The following is a 14,042-nucleotide window of genomic DNA, read 5'->3' on the forward strand; positions in this document are numbered from 1 at the left end:
TTCCAACCTGAGAGAAACCCATTGACCCAGATCTGAACTAACAAAAGGCGCACAAAAAGGTTGTTACCTGAAGCTGTGCAAATGTGTCTTGCTATTCTTGTGAAGAAGAACTTGTTACGTCTTTTTTGGTGAAAACATCTGGTTATGAAGGGAAAACTAAAATGGTACCACTCAGTATAAAGCTCTTAATCTTCAAGGTTCTCCTGATGTCTACAGCCTGCATCTTACAGTAATCTTTACATTTAAACCTGATAATCCCTAAACTTTCCCTGTAACATCCATAATCTTTTCATTCCACATGGAGCAGAGTTCAGTAGCTTTTTCTTCTTCTTTAAAAACAAAATTATTTATAAAGTTTAACCTATTTTCGCTTTCTCAGCCACAAAAGTTTATTCTTTTCTATGAATGGATTTGGTGTTCAAAGTTTCCATTCCTGCTGATTTAGATATTAAAACGGAAGAAGATAATTGCTACCTGTTTTTTGTTTTGATTAAACAAAATGACTTTGAAATATTTAAGAGTCTCTTGTCCCCCTTCTCTGAGGAGAGAAATATTTAAGAAGGAATTCATTCATGTTTTGAACAATCTTTATTCAGTCTGTTCTTTCATAAACTTTTTAAAAATTACAGATTGAAAAGGGGGACATTGGTCTAATTCTGAAGCTTCCTTGTACCAGGGCTGAATCTGCAGTGTAGAAATAAAGCAGTTTGACACCACTTTAACTGTCATGGCTCTATGCTATGGAATCCTGGGATGTGTAGCTTGTTGTGGTATCAGAGCTATCTGACAGAAAAGGCTAAATATCTCAGAAAACTACAAATCCCAGTATTCCATAACATGAAGCTATGGCAGTTAAAGCAGTGTCAAACTCAATTATTTCTGCAGTACAGATTCAGCCTGAGTCTGACTACTGGTCTCCTGGAGCATATTCTCTCATTGCTGTCAGAATCCCATAAGTGAAGATGCCCAGTATTGACAACTAGGTCCTTCTACATATGAAACATGCACTTTAATAGTAAGAGATTATCTCTATTTCATTTTGCCTAAAGTATCCATTTGAATCTACATAATCCAAATTGGTTCATCTTCACACTTTTCACCTGGATGAGAAAGTGCTTATCACATCACATTAGTCAGTTGTTTCAGGCCATTCCATTTGAAAACCACTTTTCCTGTATTTTGAAAGGTAAGTGGAATTGCAATGCGTTATTTTGCACTATCACTTAATTTGCATTTGGGTGGTGTTAATTTTTGTATTTGCTTTCTCACACTTGAAATTCAATGATATTCTTTACACCACCATTTGTTCCACCTCCTGCTCCATGATCTAAGAAGCCATAATTGTACAATTATGCAATGTGCTATTACTGAACCATCCCCACTCCATTGGAAAGATGAACACATTCTGTTCCACTTCCTCCTTTTTCTATGTTTTTTGCCATCAACCAAGATTTGCCTGGTTCTGCTTTTATATATTACTCTTGCACATTTGTATATATATATTTTAATTACAATGATGTTTTTAAAATATGCTTGAGATTGAAGAACTTGCTTATAATGGTTCTCTTGGGAACACTTGTTCTCTCTTGTGCCTCTCTTGGGAACTCTTGGGAATCCCAGTGTCCTGAAGCCCAGCCTTTGGAAGTAGTCTGATGTTTCCCTGCTGGAGATCCCTGTGTGTTTTAAAATACTGGTGTTGCTATGTGTACCAGCTACAAGATTTTGTTCAGATTCTGATTCAGCAGTTTGGAAAATGGTGCAATTCAGGCCTGACCAACTGGGATGGGGAGAGACACTGGCAGAATGAAAAGTTCAGAGCAGTCAATTGGAGTGAGGGCAGAAAAAATATGAGGACCTGCCTGATGATGGGTATCAAAGGGAGGAGGAAACACTTAGAAGAGGAGTGTGTCAAGAACTGCTAGGAGAGCAGTTAGAATAGCCAGAAGTGCAGTTAGAAGGACATATGTGCCTTAATGGGATTCAGACTCCCATGTAAGGTAGAAAGATTTTAAAAGGACAAATGAAGTCCAGTGACGCTAGAGAGTGTGTCATAGAACTGCCAGGAGTACAGTTGGAAATAAGGGTTTAGCCTTAATGGCTAAATTAATGGCCTAATTTAGATTCCCATATAAGGAGGAAATATTTTAAAATGACAAAAGAAGTTCTGTGAAATAAATAAAAAAAACCAGCTTCATTTATATACCGCTTCATACTGAACTAACAGTGTCTAAGCAGTTTACAACTGTAAGCTAATTGCCCCCAACAATCTGGGTACTCATTTTAGTGACATTGGAAGGACGCAAGCCTGAGTCGAGCTTGAGCTCTTTTGCTGGTATTGAACTCACAACCTTATGGTTTTGAATGAATGGCTGCAGTACAGGCATTTAACCACTGTGCCACCAGGATTGGTGTAAAGTATCACATTTTGGAGAAGTGAAGAGTCAGTTAAGGAAGGCTCATATCTGCATTATTCCATGGTATTGTAGCATATGAATAAAGCTAGAATTTCATAGGATTTATACTCTTAATGAATGAGCTTTAGTCGGTGTTTGTAAAGAACTAAAACACAGTTGAAGTGTAATTGAAGTCATTGAGTAACAGGTTAAGTGATGTACATATTGTAATCACAAGCTTTGAGAACCAATTACCAAAAGAGATACCATCATAAATTGTTTTTTAACAAAATTAAAATTCTAATTTTAATTAAAAAAAATAAATTGAGCTTTTTAAATTCTTTTAACATTTTCTTTTAAAAAATCAAATCTTACCAAATTTTCACTGTAACCACATGGAATTATGTAAACATAACTACATTTAGGCTGCCCATATGATATTAAAATTTAAAGATATGGTTTTATTTTTGCTAACTGTTTTTACAAACTATTGCCATTACATTCAGTGATATATAGGAATTATGATTGACAAGTAACATTAGTGCAAAAACATTACTAAGGATTCTGTGTGGTGTGGTATGGGAGGAGGTCAACGGGAGGATGACACCATGAGTTACAGCACTGGGTGATGCCAACCGTAGTGACGCCACAGCAGTTGGTGATTCACTTGTACTCCTCACTGGTTTGTTTTATAATGTTTATGAAAACTTTATATATCATAGTGGTTTCCATCAATAAAAAACTTGCAAAATGTCAGAAGAATATGCACAGAGGCTATGAAGTTATGGTGACATAAGACTTGTATTTAAGAAAATCTGCCCACTTGGCACCAAAATAAAAGGAAGCACAACAGAAAAGGAATTGGTGATAGATGTGGATCATTTCACAAGTAAGCACCCAGTGTATCACCCTGCCAGCTCCCTGCCAGATTCCAGAACTCTCTTAACAGCCCTGCTCCTAGGAAGGATAACTAGAAAACTTGTATACTAGAACAGTCCTGGGATATAGTACCCCTTCTTCAAAACACTGGGATTGGAGACCTGTGATTAAAAAAAAAAACATTCAATGTGATTAGAAGATAGAGATGTCAGTTACAAAGCTGCACCCCCTTGTGTTCCTTTCCTCATCTCCACCGTTTAGATGGAGAGTTTGTGTCAACTTTTTTGTATCACTTTGTTCCTTTGACTCCAAACTGGGAGGGGAAAATAGTGCAAAGATTCATATTTTATCCATTTTCGAGATGCAGAGCTTTGATTCTCCTAAATCTCCCCAAATCAGTTTAGGTTGGGATTGAGGGTTGTATTTGCATTTGTTTCAGTTAATTTTATTAGTTAGATACCTAGTACCATTCTTTGAGAGAAAGGCAAGGTATTAGTAGATCAAATCAAATCATTTCACTGCCAAACACACCACTGAACAGACAAAATGTGCAAAGAGGTTGGAGAAATGGAAAGGAAATTCAAATCAAAGTGAATGATCTAGCAGGACAGCGTCTTTATTCCAGCATCTCTTCTGAAGCTTGTAGAATCATTGGTATCTATTTAACACAGTAATAGCCTCTGAATATTATTACTTATATTATTACATTTATATACCACTGTTTCTCCAATTAGTTAAAGGAAGGATATATAGCTCTCCCCCTCCCAATGTTATCCTTACAACAATCCTGTGGGGGTGAAAGAGACTAGTTAATCCAACATAATCAATTGGGTACTTGAATCTGTACGTCTCAAGTCCCAATATAACCATTACACTACACCCATAATTTGATTATGAAACACATAATCACTTATGGTGCTGTGATGTAGGTATTCCTGTATGGTCTTGACTTTAAGAGATACCACTTAGTAGTTTTGTCCTTTGCATAGAGACCAACCTCTTGAATGTAATGGCAATAGTTATGCCAAAAACAGCTAGCTAGAGATCCCAGAAAGGAATAGGACACACCCTAAATTTTATAAGATAGTAAAATCATCAATCCAAATATTCCAGTGGCTAATTTTTTTTATCTATCCATAAAAAATGCTTCCATTCACTTCTGTTGAAAAATCTGCTCAGACAAAAGGATGCCCTTTTTTTATCTTTAAGTGCAAACACTGACCTACAGCGATCTGGAATTTTCAGTTGGGCTTTGAGCTTATAGATGAGGCTACCTAGATACCTTCTGCTTCTTTGTCTTCAAAGGAGCTTCTGCACTTTGCACTTGATAAGAAAGTTTAATTTTTGAGGTTGGAATGGGAAAGGTTTGATTGCATTTTATTGCTTGACCTATTTCCAGCAAATCTGGAGTCCTTTCAGGGTGAGATCCACAACTTGATGAGTCCAGTCTGAAAGTCTGCAGTCCTCTCCTTACTATTACATCTTATTACAACATTCAGAAAATGTGACTTCAGGATAAAGCCACTCACTCCCAGACTTCCCCGTCTGCCTATCAAGGGACCTGTTCTGAAAAGCTTGCCCAGATTTTTGTGCCCTTTTTGGTTGGTCTAATAAAGATATCATCAAAATATGGACAGAAGGGACATGTTAAGAGATGATATCATTTATTTTAAAAGAACATTTATTAGCTATGTTTTTTGCCAAGTTACTAGATATCATCAATCTTATTTTTTGTTAAAGTCTTCAAATAATATTATTATTTTAAAAAATCACCCTGAAGTCTTTGTTTTGGTTGTTTTAGGAGACATTTAAATGGGCTTTATGGAAAATTAGAAATGATTAGTGTAGTCCTTAGGTCTTAAACGCAGTGGGAGTTCTGCCATCGATCTCAATAGCCTGTGGTTTGCATACCAGGCCTTTCCTTTTATAATAATTAATGAGCAGAACTAGCTGTATCTGTAACCAGGGAAGAAAAAATTACATGATAAACAAACACTAGATTAGATGGATATCATGGCCTCTATCCATTTTGGAATGGTTCTGTGTTACAAAAATGGAAGCAATAAAAGATCAGAAAATTGTTAAGCATTATGAATCCCAGGAGGTGCAGGAAAGAGATGAAAGTCAGCCAAGAAAGTAAATCTATATTTTAATGATGAACAACAGTTTCACATCATCTAGCCAAGCTGGGGTTCTGTTTATGAAGAGTTAGTAGGATATACACAGTCACACTCTTTCTGCAAGATTCTACCTTGTAGATTGTATATTTCTTCCAAGCTTACTATTCTAGAATAGCCATGTTCATAGTCCCTTTGGGTGTGGAAAATAAATACTTGAAAGCTCACAAAAGTGCATGCTGCAAGGTGAAACTAGCCAGGGACAGTGTTCAATGTAGCATCTGAAAGTCAGTATTGGCACATTATAGAAATTTAGAATGTGATCTATGAGCTGTGAGTTGAATTGTGTTCCAGTAATTCCATTAATGGTATTCCATTAATTCCTTTGAGAATCACCCTTCCCTTATCAAGACTGTGATTCAATACCTGATGCTGAGGACAAATGGAATGAGGGGTGGGAAACCCATATAGAAATCACAGTGCCCCAATATTTCATCAGGTAGAAAGACTCAGTATACATTGGGTGTCATGCTCATGACTCTTTCTCACTCTTCTAGCCTTAAGAGATTAAGTGTCAGCAAACTGAAAGCCATGAAAACACAATTGCATAGTCACACTAGCACTGCCCATGATGTAACTGTAGCATAGGTCACTGGTAGTGGCAGCCATATGGGCAGGTCCAATTTGCCACCTAGCTATTCAGCTGGCAGTACTGTCTATTCACACTAAAGCAAATGATTGAAGTAAGACACTGTGGGGGTGATTAAAAGCCATTTGAGCCATGAGTTCTGTAGCCAGCTCTGTGAAAGCCTATGCCTCGGAGAAGGACTTCCTTAGTTTTCATAACAGATTAGTGTAGGCTGGAGTACTTTTCATTACTTTTGACAATGAGGGAAAATATGTTCTCTGAAGATTAGATTCATCTATACCAGGTATGGTCAATGTGCAATCAATGGGCCATAAATAGTTCCTGAAGCCCCCACCAGTTCTCCAAAGTTCCCCAGTCAGCCAACTTTAAAAAAAAAATCATGATTTTTCAGTGGCTCTTTTTGTTCAAAAACTGCACAAAGAGAACCAAAACATGCAAAAACACCTTTAGATCTACATAGAAAGGTCCCCATAACCCCCCTCTATTTTCATCTGAATCCTTCTCATAATGACAAGACAGAAAAGTCATAACTTCTGGTCACCATTTTAAGAAGGATTCAAATGAAGATCAAGGTGATTGGAATCATTGTTAGGGGTAAAGTCCACTGACTGGGGCCTCTAACTCTTGTGCAGTTGTCCAACCTACAAAACTGCTAAGGGTGGTCAGGCCATTATTTGAGATGGAGCTAGAGCTTTGGCTGTGGGATGGTTTGTTTACTATAATATTATTTATATGGATTATATTTTTGTGGGTTTTACCATTGTTAGGCATCTTGGCATTCCTATGGAAAGGTGGAATATAAATGGAAAGATAAACTTATTCCCAAATATATTTCTTCTGTATTATTTGACCTTCAGGTGAAGCCAGTGCTATCTCAGTTTTTATTTAACTCTATCAGGTGCAATTGACTTCAAACTACATTATTTGTGAATTATTCACTTGAAATTTCAACCTAGACTAAAATATCCAAATAACTAAAGTTGCATCAAGAAAGTGAACCTACTTTTACAGTTTTGGTCCTGTAATTTCAACATAATTGCTTTTTTCTTGACATTTTTGTTCTGAAGAAATTAAGGTGTTTTATTGTTGGAATCATTTCATGCTTAAATTGATATCAACATGATTGCCATTTTAAGTAGCACCAGTATGCTATTTTTAGCTTCTGTAATGTGTACTAAATTTCACATGGTTATTGTTGGAAGTTACATTTCAACGGTCAACATGATATTGCTGCTACCTTCTTCGCTTTCAAAAACAATAAAATAAATTATCTACTTTCTTCTAAAAATAATATTCTTTCCTTAAAAATTTATTCATGCTTTCATAAAGAGCTGGGCCAGTATGTTATCTCAGTCATTGATACAAACTATGCAGCTTCTGTTAGAAAAATGTCAAAGAAGACAAGAGTACCCGCACTGCATCAGTTTTAAGACAGAACTGTTAATTGCCCAAGGCAACATGCTGAGATCTGAATTGTTCAACCGGATCCTAAGCATGTTTTCTTGGATTACAGTTGGACTTGTTTTCCTGGAAAGTGTGATTCAGTGCAAGTGAATGGCTGCAAATTCAGTGAGCTCATAAGTTTTAGTTGCTACAGAAAGAAGGATATTGACTAGAGCTTTTTATTTTCATTGCCTGTTGGAAGGATTATCTTCATTTACAAATTAAATATTTAAAAGAGATTAAGAAAGTGTAGATTCTGTAGATCTACTGTCCTTTTAAGCTTGCTGGGCAGCCAAGGCTTGATGTTCCTCCAGTGACTCCTCACTGCTCAAAACCCACTTCTGGCTGCCTTCAGTTCTGTGACTGTCTCTCAAAGAACAGCAACCCTGAGCTCTTCTAGGCAATCCTTGAGGTCTCTTCCTTATCCAGAGAAATTCTGTCAGCTAATTAATTGATAATTAGCCAATTATTCCATTGCCTAGCTTTGTCTGCCCCAGAGCATGAAGCAGACATGTTAAACTGCCATGTTCCCCACCCAGAAGTCCAAGTTTTAAACCCAATAAGTAACTATCCAAGTTGCTGAAACCTATCCCTTAACTACATTCAGCAGTTTGGATAGTTCATTTAAAGCTTGGACTAAACCCCTGGTATGTTTTCATTACTGGCGTTTCCAGCCTTCACTGACTTTTCTTTAAAAAAATAAAAATTCTAATCAGTGGAGCATGTTATAAGCCATTCAAATGCCATCCCAATCATGAGTTGTCCTGACTGTGTCATGTCTAGGAAGGGTCTTTATTCTGATAATATGATTGTACTTAATAATCAAGGAGAGATTTGGGAGAAGAAATCAAATAGAATGTAATTTCACAAATATCTAGGGCATAACAATAATAATTATAACATATATTCAGTTAGTGTATAGACTGTTAATGATTTCTTATATGTGGTTTCTAAAGTTGTTACACTGTGCTGTGTATCATCTCATGAGGTGTTGTTATGTTAAGATGTTTTATTATATGGTTTCTAATGATATGTGGAGTTGTAAATTGCTTTGGTATGTGTTAATAATGGTACATAAATTAAACAAAATGACTAACCACTCATCTTCCTCCTTTTCTTTATTTGAATATTAAATATTTGTTTTTCTGAGCATATCACCCATTTTCCAAACTTTCAGAATGAGGTACAAAGCTGCACTGGTGTACTTCCATAACAGCAATGAACTGTTCCAGGTCATGGGGAACTGGAGCTTAGCTTACATGCTGGACGCTGCATTGCAAGCAAATGGTCTCGGAGCTGGTGTTGGAGCCCCCTAGGCGTCTTGTCCTGGGGGACCTCAACATCCCCTTCTAGGCCGGCTCATCAGATCTTACAGGTGCAGCTCGGTTGTTCATGGAATCCATGACAGCCATGGGCCTGTCCCAATTAGTCTCAGGTCCAACACACTGTGCTGGTAATACACTCGATGTAGTCTTCAGCACAGACCAAGAAGATCCGTGGGTGGAGATAAACAGCATTTCCCCCGTCATGGACGGATCACTCCCTGGTCAAAGTAGGACTGAAAGCCATGATCCAGAAACCCCTTGGGGGTGGAGGACCTATTATAATGGTCAGCCCTCGAAAGCTGATGGAACCTAAAAGGTTCTAAGAAGCCTTAGAGGGTATTACGTTTGGGAATGATGGCGATTCTGTTGATACCCTGGTTGACAATTGGAATACGAACTTCACCGGGGTAATAAACAGTATCACTCCTGAGCGTCCTTACCAGCCCGCTTCAAATAAAAGATCCTGGTACACTAAAGATCTTCACCAGATGAAGTGGGCTGCACGACGATTAGAGCGCTACTGGCGGAAACATCAGAACATATCTGACAAGATACTCCATGAGAACATGTTACATTCCTACGGAGTGGCAATCAATGCAGCAAAGAACTCGTTCTGTGCTGCACGGATTGCATCGGCGGAGTCTTGCCCAGCAGAGCTGTTCAGGGTGGTTAGGGAATTAACTCAACCCCCAGCCACCCTGAACCATTTATTGAAACCAACTATAGCCTGTTGTAATGCTTTTAATGACTTTTTTGCCGATAAAATCTCTCAGATAAGGGCTGATCTTGATGCTGGTCTTTTGACAGAACCTGTAGTAGAGGCGTCCAGTGACTCTGGAAACAAGATTATTCTGGATCGCTTTGAGTTTGTGAGTACCGAGGACGTGGACAAGCTTCTTGGTCGCGTGAAGAGGATGACATGTCCCCTCGACCTTTGCCCTTCTTGGTTGACCATGCAGGGAGGAGATGTAAAAATTGCATTACATCGCATAATAAATACATCTCTTCGGGACGGTACATCTCCACCTGCCTTAAAACAGGCTATAGTAAAATCCTTACTGAAGAAACCCTCCCTTGATCCCCTGTTAAGGAGTAATTATAGGCCGGTCTCCTTACTACCATTCTTGGGCAAGGTAATCAAGAGGGCAGTCGCCTCTCAGCTCCAAGCTGTCTTGGATGAAACTGATTATCTGGATCCATTTCAAACTGGCTTCAGAGCAGGGCACGGGGTTGAGACTGCTATGGTCGCCTTAGTCAATGATCTCCGTCTGGGCATCGACAGGGGAAGCGTAACCCTGTTGGTGCTCTTGGACATCTCTGCGGCCTTCGATACCATTGACCATGGTATCCCTCTGGGATGCCTGGGGGGATTAGGCATCGGGGGCACTGCGCTCCAGTGGTTCCGATCCTATCTCTCGGGAAGGTTCCAGATGGTGAAGCTGAGGGATACTTGCTCTCGTGCAAGAGAGCTGACATCTGGCATCCCTCAGAGTGCCATCTTGTCCCCCATGCTATTTAACCTTTACATGAAGCCGCTGGGAGAAATCATCCAGAAGTATGGAGCTCGGTGTTATCAGTACGCTGATGACACCCAGATCTATCTCTCCATGCCTCCAGCTGATGCAGTGACTAAGGAGGGCATCTCTTCCCTGAATGCCTGTCTGACGTCAGTAATGGGCTGGATGAGAGAAAACAAACTCAAGTTGAATCTGGAGAAAACAGAGGTACTTGTGATAGGTGCCCCAAATCTAGACAGGGAAATTTGCCACCCAGTCCTGGACGTGGTCACACTTCCCCTAAAGGATAAAGTACGCAGTTTGGGAGTACTCCTGGACTCATCTTTACAGTTATCATCTCAAGTTGATGCGATGGCCAGGAGTGCTTGGTACCAGCTTCAGCTGATACGCCAACTGCGTCCCTGTCTGAACCAAAAGGACCTTGAAACGATAGTACATGCACTGGTAACCTCTCGCTTGGATTTCTGTAATGCACTCTACATGGGGCTACCTTTGTACCAAGTTCGGAAGCTTCAACTAGTTCAAAATGCTGCAGCCAGATTGGTTGCGGGAACTTCTAGAACAGACCATATAACATCTGTATTAAAATCTTTACACTGGCTGCCAATTAGCTTCCGGGCGCAATACAAAGTGTTGGTCGTCACCTATAAAGCCCTATATGGCTTAGGCCCGAGTTACTTGAGGGAGCGTCTCTCCCTACATAATCCGCCCCGCACCCTCAGAACAACAGGGAAATATGTCCTCAAATGGCCAAAAGTAAGATTGGCAGCAACATACCAAAGAGCTTATTCTGTAATAGCTCCAACCTATTGGAACGCGCTTCCGGAAGAGATTCGACTTAGTTCGACATTGGAAACCTTTAAGAAGGTATTAAAAACTTATCTCTTCCGGATAGCATACCCTCCCGATTTGTAGAATTTGGTCCCTAATGGATGAAGTTTTTACCTAACGCCCGACTGTTGTTATATATGTTTTTAAAATTTTTGATTGTATTTTTGGAATTGTATGAATTGTTCGATATATTGTACTATGACTTGGATCATAGAGTTTTAATGATGTACACCACTTTGATCGGAAGGAAAGGCGGTATATAAATAAAAGTTTTATTTATATTTATTTTAAATGGCAAACTGTGGAAAGTGTATTGGATATCTCCTTACACAAGTATATAAGAAGTACAATCACCAGCATTAGCTAGAATTATGCTGGCAAAAGGCCCTGGCTGCATTCTGGCCTTAATTAGTAATATATGTTTGCTGGCCAGACAGATTTTTTTTCATTACAGGTTAAAGCTATCGTGTCCTTCTACCCACCTTTTTAAAAATGTGCTATATTGGGTTCATCCAGACTAAAAAGTCCCATATTTTGACCCTGTTCTTTCCAATTTTATACTGGTTTACAACAAACCAACCTAGAGAGCCGTTGTGTTTGTGTGTGTGTGTGTGTGTGTGTGTGTGTGTGTGTGTGTGTGTGTAAAAACTCTGATTGTATCAGGAGTAGACAATCAGGACAGAAAATATTCTGAGATAAACAACATATATGGGTCTTTAAAATAAGACAGAAAGAAGAGGAACAAAATCTGGTCTTTTTAATCAATGTGGATACACCCTTTGTTATTTATATCTCATGATCATTCTGATTCCATCCAAATGTTTGGTATTTTTGGGGGGAGGATGCCTGGAAGACCTATTTCCTCTGATTTTTCCACTTCTACATTTTTAAAATCATATTCTGCTACTGCAGTTAACTTTATTAAGGTTATCTGGATTTAAATTATGCCATTCAAAACACTTGATTCAATGCAGTGGATCAAAATTTAGGAAAGTCAAGATGCACCAATACTATAAAGTTTTTGCTTTTAAAAAAATTACTAGCAATAAATTTAGTTTGGATAAAGAAGGCAAACAGATTATATGATGATGGGGAAATATGGGATATTATTACTGGCTAAGTACAAAATGACTTCATAAAAGTACAAGTGGTCTTATACTGAATACAGGCTACTATATCATCCAGTTAAAGGTGGGAGGGGATCAACTTTTATCCCTCAAAGATGCTGAACATCTGGTATCCAGCTTTCATGTTGTTCATTCTCCCCCCCCCCCCCCCCCCCCCCCCCCCCCCTTGGTTTTTTTTTAAAGCTATTATTATGACTTAAGCCTAGCTTCTTACAATAAATATCTTTAGAGAGCCATTGATATGTTTGATGATAATCCTCTTCTTTTTGGACATGTTAGTAAGTTTATAGGTCAAGCAAGTTCTGCCCAAACATTCTGATTTAGACCCGATAGCTGTTCTTCCAAGTTATGAGGCAGAAGTACAGCTATTTGTACTCCAAAGGAATACATCTCAAAAATAAATGGCATAATAATGCAATCCAACTGTACAATTAAAGGAGCATTGAAGTTGACTCAGGGGGAAAAAATACACCATACTCAGTCATTTATCATATGTAACTTAAACAACATCCACCTACTGATACACTGTTGGCTTTAAGACTACAAAGTCCAATTAACAAAGAAACCAGTCTGATGATAAGTTCAACACAATTGTAGCTTACACAGATTTGGGGAGCTTTAGATATAATACCCAGGATAACAGGCAGTTTATCTCCATTTCCTCTCTAAGTGTTGAAGTGTTGCTGTAACAAGAGTTAGAGCAACAGAGAAATGCAAAGAAGGAAAGCTGGGAACATAAAAAAGACAGAGGCAAAAAATATATGTGTACAAGTACAGAAGGAGTTTGGGGAAAGGATTTGGAAACAGTTTTTTTAGGCTCACAGATTACAAACCTATTCCAAGTCAACTAGTCTGGGCAAGAAAATGGGACACAAATGGATAATCATTATAAACTTTCCATAGGAATAGAGAATGCAACACTTTTGTAGTCTGGGAATGAATGGCAGTTGCTAATGTATATGTTGGAACAATTCTAATGAGCCCCATGCCAGTTTTACTTTTATCCTATATTTTAACACTGAACAACTCTTATTCTTTCTCTTTTTCCAACTGTCTATTGATTTTCCACAAAATACTCAAGGGCCACAATCCAACAAAGAATGTAAATTTTTGAAATATTTAGACAACTTTCAATTAATGCTCAAAATAACAATGAAGCAACAAACCAAGTAACACTAAATAACACTAAAAACAACAAACCAAATCAACCTGACTGAGGGGTAAAACAGACCAGCTAGAAAGGCCAGCATCAGAGCGGAGTGGGGGTGTGGTAACTGCTCCAACTCCACACTGATTCTGGCATCATGCTGTGCCCCCAACTGCATGGTGAGGGGGCATCACGGCACTCCTTTGGTGCAGTGTTTATACACACTGTGCCAAACAAACATAAAAATGCCACTGCTGTGGTAAGGGCAGCTTTTTGCCAGCTCTAAAAAGAGCAGCATTTTGCCATTCTCTTTAGAGCTGGCAATGCACTGGATCAGGGCACGGCATGCAGTTGCCATGGCCCCAATCCAGCGCTGAAAGGTGCATCAGGAAGCCACGCCTTTGGGGCCATCTAGTGAGCTCCATAGTTCACATATCTTCAATCACTTGTGTATAGGCAATTCTATAACCCCTCCCTTTTCCCCCCTCAGGAAGGTCCCTTGGAAAGATCCCTGAGGATTTTGGTATAAAACATTTCATCTAATTTGCTTTTGATCATTCCATTCATGGACAGAGCCAGTGTAGTGCAGTGATTTGAGCATTGGACTATGACTC

The sequence above is a fragment of the Sceloporus undulatus genome, chromosome 1 (assembly GCF_019175285.1).
Source record: "Sceloporus undulatus isolate JIND9_A2432 ecotype Alabama chromosome 1, SceUnd_v1.1, whole genome shotgun sequence".
Taxonomy (NCBI): domain Eukaryota; kingdom Metazoa; phylum Chordata; class Lepidosauria; order Squamata; family Phrynosomatidae; genus Sceloporus; species Sceloporus undulatus.